The sequence below is a fragment of the Phoca vitulina genome, unplaced genomic scaffold (assembly GCF_004348235.1).
Source record: "Phoca vitulina isolate PV1807 unplaced genomic scaffold, GSC_HSeal_1.0 scaffold97, whole genome shotgun sequence".
In the NCBI taxonomy this organism is placed as follows: Eukaryota; Metazoa; Chordata; class Mammalia; order Carnivora; family Phocidae; genus Phoca; species Phoca vitulina.
In genome coordinates, this window is record NW_022589800.1 from 2,348,225 (window position 1) to 2,356,800 (window position 8,576).

The 8,576-nt window shown below is 43.0% G+C and overlaps 1 pseudogene; it reads right to left on the reverse strand.

Moving 5' to 3' along the window:
- Positions 1–4,651: 4,651 nt before the first annotated feature.
- LOC116627466 lies at positions 4,652–7,031 on the reverse strand (annotated as a pseudogene).
- Between the last annotated feature and the right edge of the window lie 1,545 nt (positions 7,032–8,576).

The following is an 8,576-nucleotide window of genomic DNA, read 5'->3' on the forward strand; positions in this document are numbered from 1 at the left end:
ATCCCCATACATTACATCATTAGTTTTAGATATAGTGTTCCATGATTCATTGTTTGTGCATAACACCCAGTGCTCCATGCAGAACGTGCCCTCCTCAATACCCATCACCAGGCTAACCCATCCTCCCAACCCCCTCCCCTCTAGAACCCTCAGTTTGTTTTTCAGAGTCCATCGTCTCTCATGGTTCTTCTCCCCCTCCGATTTCCCCCCCTTCATTCTTCCCCTCCTGCTACATTCTTCTTCTTCTTTTTTTCTTTCTTAACATATATTGCATTATTTGTTTCAGAGGTACAGATCTGAGATTCAACAGTCTTGCACAATTCACAGCGCTTACCAGAACACATACCCTCCCCAGTGTCCATCACCCAGTCACCCCATCCCTCCCACCCCACCCCCCACTCCAGCAACCCTCAGTTTGTTTCCTGAGATTAAGAATTCCTCATATCAGTGAGGTCATATGATACATGTCTTTCTCTGTTTGACTTATTTCGCTCAGCATAATACCCTCCAGTTCCAACCACGTCGTTGCAAATGGCAAGATCTCATTCCTTTTGATGGCTGCATAATATTCCATTGTATATATATACCACATCTTCTTTATCCATTCATCTGTTGATGGACATCTTGGCTCTTTCCACAGTTTGGCTATTGTGGACATTGCTGCTATAAACATCTCTACCCATTTTTTAAATGGATTATTTATTCTTTTGGTGTTGAGTTGTCCAAGTTCTTTATATATTTGGATACTAACCCTATATTGGATATGTTATAAGGAAATATCTACTTACATTCAGTAGATTGTCCATTAGTTTTGTTGATTGTTTCCTTTGCTGTGCAGAAGCATTTTATTTATTTATAAAATTTAAAATCAAGTAATTAACATATTGTGTATTATTAGTTTCAGAGGTAAAGTTCAGTTATTCATCAGTTGCATACAATACTCAGCACTCATTACTTCAAGTGCCCTCCTTAATGCCCATCACCCAGTTGCCCCATCCCCCCACCCACCTCCCATCCAGCAACTCTCAGTTTGTTTCTTAGAGTTAAGAGTCTCTTATGGTTTGTCTCCCTCTCTGATTTCCTTTTATTTTATATAATATAAATATAATATACATATATTATATATATATAGCACTTCTTTATCCATTCACCTATTGATGGACATCTGGGCTCTTTCCATATTTTGGCTATTGTGGATACTGCTGCTATAAACATTGAGGTGCATGTGCCCCTCCGAATCACTATGTTTGCATTCTTTGGATAAATACCTGCAGTGCAGTTGCTGGGTCATACGATAGCTCTATTTTTAACTTTCTGAGGAACCTCCATACTGTTTTCCAGAGTGGCTGTACCAATTTACATTCCCACCAAGAACATAAGAGAGTTCCCCTTTCTCCACATCCTCGCCAACATCTGTCATTTCCTGACTTGTTAATTTTAGCCATTCTCACTGATGTGAGGTGGTATCTCATTGTGGTTTTGATTTGTCTTTCCCTGATACCAAGTGATGTTGAGCATTTTTTCATGTGTCTGTTGGTCATCTGGATGTCTTCTTTGGAGAAATGTCTGTTGATGTCTTCTGCCCATTTCTTGACTGGATTATTTGGTTTTTGGGTGTTGAGTTTGATAAATTCTTTATAGATCTTGGATACTAGCCCTTTATCTGATAAGACACTTGCAAATATCTTCTCCCATTCTGTGGGTTGTCTTTTGGTTTTGTTGACTGTTTCCATTGCTGTGCAAAAGCTTTTTATCTTGATGAAGTCCCAGTAGTTCATTTTTTGTTTTTGTTTCCCTTGCCTCCATTTTTTAGTGCATCTCAGTAGTACCATTTTTAAATTTCGGCCTGATGAGATTTTAGTTCTTTTCTTTTTCTACAATGAGGGATTCTCTACTGTACTCTATACTTTTTCAAGTCTCACCAGTATCTTATAAATCTTGTTTTGAATTCAGTTCTGACATCTTACTTATATCCATATTGATTAAATCCCTCACAGTGAGTACTGCCTCCTATTCTTTCTTTTGGGGTGAGTTTCTCTGCTTTGTCATTATGTCCGGAATAGAACAGATGAAAGGGAGAGAAAAGACAAAAGTAGCAACAACAATGCCAGAAAATACAAACAAAACAAACCAGGAGAAAACAGAAACAAAGCAAAATAAGAAAAAATCAAACAAGCAGTAAAACAGAACAAAACAATAAATTAACCCTGAGTGTATTTTTGTCTGTTTGTTAAAGCAACTAGATCCCAAAATAGGAAAGAAAGAAAAACTTATATATATATATATATATATATATATATATATATATATATATATATAAATAAAATAAAAATACAATGAAAAGAAACATACATATATACATATATATGTTTATATATATAAATATAAATACATATGTACAAATTTATATATATATAGTGTATGCAGAATATATATACTATACATATATAGTATACATATATAGTATATGTAAAAGAAAAATTAAAAAAGAGTTTAAAAGTTTAAAAAAGAATTGATAAAAATAAGAAAATAGTTGAAAAAATAAAACTAAAAGACTAAAGAATAATTTAAAAAAACATGAATGCTATATACTGTTTTCCCCAAGATCTGAAATTTTGCAGTTCTCTATGATTGGTAAACTTGGTCCTAGTAAGTTGTTCCTGCTGGTCTTCTGTGGGAGGGGCCTGTTGCGCTGATTCTCAGTTGTTCTTGCCTGGTGGAATTGCACCCCTCTTGCCAGGGGGCCAGGTTCAGGGTAATCTGCTCCAGATAGCACTTTGTGGTGCTGTTTTGCTCACAGAAGGATTTCAGGATCCGTGCGGGGGAGATGAAAATGGCAATTCCCTAATCTCTAGCCCAGGAGCTGGAAGTTCAGGCACCCCCCAACACACACACTCTTCAGTGAGCTCTCAAAGAAAAGCAGTCAATCACTTGTCTCCCTCGTATCTGTCGGATCTCTGTGTTCACCCAGCTTGCAACCAAGCGTTTTTACCTCAGGCATGCGACCCAGTTTCCAGTCTTCAAACTTTACAGATTCCTTTGACCTGGACCTGTGCCTTTCCTCCCAGGGGAGGGAGGGTTTTTTTGTCATGCTTCTGCCTTTTGGTGGGCCCCTGCCTGGAGAGCAGTCATGCGACCAAGCAGAGGTTGACAGATTATGGCAACACCTAGCAGAAAGCCAGCGCCTAGATAATACTTACAATACTTCCCAGGTATAATACTTTCTGGGTAACTTCTTTAAGCAAGCTCCCTCCCCTCTGCACTTTATCTTTTGATATATTGCCCCAGATTCACATCTCCACACCTTCTACCTTGCAAAAAGTGGTCACTTTTCTATTTGTAGAATTGCAGTAATTCTTTTTTCAGAACTCCAATTGATTTCACAGGCACAGACCTCTAAAACTCCAGTTGTTGAGCCCCACTGGTTGCAAAAACACAAAAATCAGCCCCTCTTGAGTTCCCAGTCATTGGCTTTGGCAAAGTGTTTTCCCTGTGTAATCCCCTGCACACTCCTCTCTCCCTCTCTCTCTCTCTGTCTGTCTCTCACTCTCTCTCCTCTATCCTTGACCGGGGCTCCCTCCCCTCCACAGCACTCATGATCTATTTCTCCCCCAAGTCATGTCTCTGAACCTCCTACCTTCTATGATGGGGCCTTTTCTCTGCCTCTAGCTGTGCAATTTGTTCTGTCAGTCCTTAGAGCGATTTCTTGGGTATTCAGAATGATTTAATACTTATCTAGCTTGGTTTGAGGATCCAGGCAAGCTTTGGGTTCTACTATTCTGCCATGTAAACTCCTCCCTCCTGACCCTCTTGTTTCTTTTTCTGTTCTTTTCTTTAATTTTTTGGTGGTGAGAACACTTCAGATCTACCCTCTTGGCAAGTTTCATCTATACAATTTCTCTGCCTTCTTGCATGCAGGTATCAACATCAGGCATGCTTCTCTGGTGCTGAAAAATGGTTTATACTTGTTTCAGGCTCTTTACCCCACACTTTATCATCCAGGACAAGAGAGAACATTCATTCCCCTGCCATCAACCCCAAGAATCAGGAAACAGATCCATGTCAATAGGTGTCTGCTGTTAAATAACTGGAATGGTCACAGGCAAAAATTGTGTTTCTCCTCAGGGGCTCAGAGACATCAGCAAAAATCCAGAAGAGTGTGAATTCACTCAGCCTGGTGACAAGACTTTTAACAAGAAGAACATCAAACATCTCAACTACTACAAACTTGCCAGGAAGTAAAAGAAGAAGAAAAAGCTATAAATGTGGCATATATTCAACACAGATTCTTATTGAGGACATATTCCATGCAGGTGAGATTCCTTGCCAAGGTTACAAATATTAAAAAGGAATGGACATTGTTCTCAAGGATCCTAAGATTTAGGAGAGACGAGGGACCTAAATGGGGGTAAGTAACAAGAGGTGGAATGTGAGGCATAGATTTACGAAAGTTCAGGAAAAGGTGGTGAAAATTCTCAACAGGCAGAGACTGCTTCTACTTGTGAATCAGGGAGGGTTCTCTGGAGGAAGTGACATCTGATGCCTGTTCACCCAAGCAGGTGCTGTGACTTCATTCCATTCATAGATGAATTTTGAGGTTTAAGTTCCAGAACCAAGAAAGAAAAATAAACCCCGCTAAATTAAACTGAGATTATATTGACAACTGATCATTAAGCAAAAATGAAAGACAAGGCTGCACACAGAGAGTTGTAAGACCATCACCACTGAGCTGGGTTTGGTAAGTACTGGGGCCTGGGCTGCTGGGATCTCGCTCAGAAGGGAGGTCAGTGCACTGAGGTCTCCAGTGTGTTTTCCTGGGAGGAACAAGAGGAGTCACTCTGCAGTAGGTGGAGGTGAGCACTACAGGGGGAAGGGCACTGGGAACAGGGAGGACAAAGACAGACTAAAGGTAGGGAGAGACATGGGAAAGAGTAGGAAGTTGGCTCCAAAGACTTACCAATGCTTCCAGAGCCACAATGCCAGACCTGCCTGAAACACCAGGAGCACTGTCACCACCAGGAAAACCAAGCCCTTGGAGTAGGGCTGCTCTGGGTTTGGTACACAGAGGGTATCACTTCCCATCTACCCCAGGTTGAATTGCAACTCCCTGGTCTTCTTTTCTCATGTCACCCTCTACCTCACCAACCTCCCTTCCCCCTTTCACTTCTCCCATCCCTCCTCAGAAATGGGCCCTTACCCACCTTCTACATCCTCCCACATCAGCAAGACCTTCACCCTCAGCTCTTCCATTTCTTGGATTACTGACTTTTTGGTCCTTTGTGGTCTGGAGTCCCTAGAATCCCCAATTTTGCATCTGGCTCTCCTGCTCTGTCAGAGGAATACCCACCCCCTTTCCCAGCCGGACCCCAGTCTTTCTCACCCCAGTAGAGACCATGTCCTGGCCTCCTAGACTGCTGTGTCTCACCCGGCACGACAGGCCAGCTGCGTCCCTGGTTATTACATAAAAGGACATCTGAAGGTACCATGTCCCATCAGCATGGGGCAGGACGTTGCCTTGCTGGGTGCCCTGTTGCTCCTACTCACCCCACATCCACCTACTCATCACATCCACCTACACATCACCCACACAGGCTTTGGGTAGAAGCCAGAAACGTGGGACACCAGCAGCAGATGGACAGAACCGGGACTGGGGCCAGTGGACAACCAGGCCTCTGGCCTCACTGCACAGACAGGACAGGAATTCACAGACTGAGAGGGTAGATATTCACGTCACTTTAGATAGATATCTTTCTACCTCTAGAAACCTGTCCCCATCATCCTCTCTCCCTCTTGACTCCTTCTTACCCTGAATTTGAAAGAATGGTACAAATTTATGAGTGCAGAATAGAGAATCCTTGGAGGGAGGGAGCAGGACTGACCTTGCTGCTGGAGATATGCCTTCCGTGCATCAAGAAGACCCAACAGGAAACGGGGCAGGTGTCACTGAGGAGCGTGTATAGCATTTCACTGAAAACATGATACTGATTAAATAGTGTGCAGACCTGCTGAGCCCTACTTCCTCCCTTTGGAGATGGCCACCATGATGTGTTCTGGAAACTCATGAGATCTGATCCTTGATAAGCAATCTGTGCAAAGTCTTCTGATACTTTTCCAAAGTGGGAATCACAGCCTCCTGCGATCTGTACCTGGAAAGGATCTGGGGAAGAGAGACTGAGTAACAATACAGGGGGTGAGAAAGAGATGAAATGAGATGGGTGGAAGCCATGATGGTGGAAGCCGAAGGAGAAGTTCAGGGGATTGGAGGGAATGGAGCACAGTTTGGTTTGAGGTTTGAGGTTTGAGGGGGCGCTCACACAAAGCGGAAGTGGTGGTGGATGGAGGCAGAGGAAGAGGTGAATGATAAAGGAAGGAACAAATATTGGAGGAGAGAGATGAAGGGTGTGGGCAGAGAATAGGGAAGGGCTCAGTGGGAGAGCTGAGGTAAAAATAATCTAGCTTCAAGGGAGTGCAGTGGGTACAGGGAACACATAGATAGAGTTCACTAATGGGACTTAATGAGGAGACAAGTACAGTTCAAGGAGTGTGTAACAGATTGAGGGAGGAGAGTGCAGGCCAGGGAGAGGGGTGGTGTCAGGTGACACTAGTCAGGAGCAGAAGAGCACAGCTTGTGGTCAAGAGAGGAGTGAAGTATCAGAAGACATGAAGCTTTTCAAGAATTGGGGTCTGGCTTCTACTCCCTGCCTAGATGAGTGTGATTCAGATTTATGATGGGGAGACATGAGGTTCAGAAGCCACTGGAGGCTCTTTCCCAGAGGAAGATGGAATTCAAGTAGACTCCTACATACACATACTCATACATACTTACACACATATTGAAATGCACACAAGCACATGTTCACACATCACACACAACAAAGACTGTCACAAACACATATGCACACACACACACACACACACACACACACATGCACACTCACACATGCACCCACTGGGTAGGGCCAGATCTCACCATCTTCACTGTCACCACCTGGGAGGGGAACCACCAGCAACACAAGTTGCAGGAACAGCATTATATTTGCAGATGTTCTTTCTTTTCTTACAAGTCAGCCTTTGGCATCTCTTCTAGCAAACCTACACCACACAGCACCTCTCTTCTGACTTCCTTCTCAACACACAAGCCTTCCCTGGGTCTCTGCAACAATGCAAATGTGCTCCTCCCTCAACCCTGGACACCTGCTCAGACTTTCACTTCCCCTCCTGGTCTGACTCTCCTTCTGGCTTCCAGCTTCTCCCTGTCACCAGCTTCCAACCTGCTCCACGTCCCCTAATTCAGAACAAGTCATATGGCATGAGAAATTGACCGCACTTCTCAGGCTTTTCCTTCTCCAGAGAGAAACCCATGTAAACACACAGCCCCTGCACCCAGCCCTGGACCCTGCCTTCACTCTGTCCCTCCTGCCCTTGTGACACCCCCCATGTATTTCCTTCCCCATCTCACCCCTACCCCAGCTCATTTACATTTCCAACTTCCCGCTGCTTATGTTAAAAAACAAAAAATCATCCAGGTAAATTTGAATATCCAGTTGTTTTTATTAAGTGATTCAAGAATGGGGTAGCACACATCTGGCAGGTAAAGGGGAACTCTGAAGAGATGTATAAATGGGAAGATTTTATAGGAAGACATTGCCATAAGAAGAAAAAGGAGTGTTTCAGGAAAGGTTACTTTCCCTTAATTGTGAGAGGAGAGGGTCTCACCATTCAGATGACCTCCCCTCCCTGGCGGATGGAGAGGGCCCATATGACAGAATACCTCACTGGTGCTGACCAGAAAAATCTCACTGACAGGTGAACATTTCTAGGGGAAGTGGTAACTGTAGTTAGGTTAGGGATTAAACAAGGTTTGGGTACTTGATCTGGCCTGAGGTGCCATTTTGGGCCAATGGGTTTCTTTTTAACAGTTGCTCTATTTGCTTGTCCAAGTTCCCCCATGATTGCATGTGTAACAGTATCAGCAACCACCAGTTCACTATTATTCTTAGGGAGGAACCAGTAGCCATCACAGAGACCATGGGGCATTGAAACATCTGAAGTATACCCCCTCAGTCTGACTTGCATTAATATATACCCACTCACCAGTCACTTAGCACCGGCCTGGATCCAAGGACCTTGCTACACTCATGAAAATACTGTGTTCACAATGCAATCACTTTATACAAGAAGCTTTTATTCTACTTGGGAAGAAAAACACACAAATCAAGAACTATACATTTTGGTGTGCTGAGTTACTTTTTCTTTGTTTGGTTCCTTTATTTTAAATTCTAGTATAGTTAACACACAGTGTTATATTAGTTTCACGGGTACAGTATAAGGATTCTACAATCCTATACATTACTCAGTGCTCATCAATATAAGTGTAATCCTAATCCCCTTCACCTATTTCCCCCATTCCCCCACCCATCTCCCCTCTGGGAACCAGCAGTGTGTTCTCTATAGATAAGATTCTGTTTTTTCCTTTGGCACTTTTTCTCTTTGCTCATTTTGTTTGTTTCTTAAATGCCACATATGAGTGAAATCATATAGTATTTGTCTTTCTCTGACTGATTATTTCACTTACC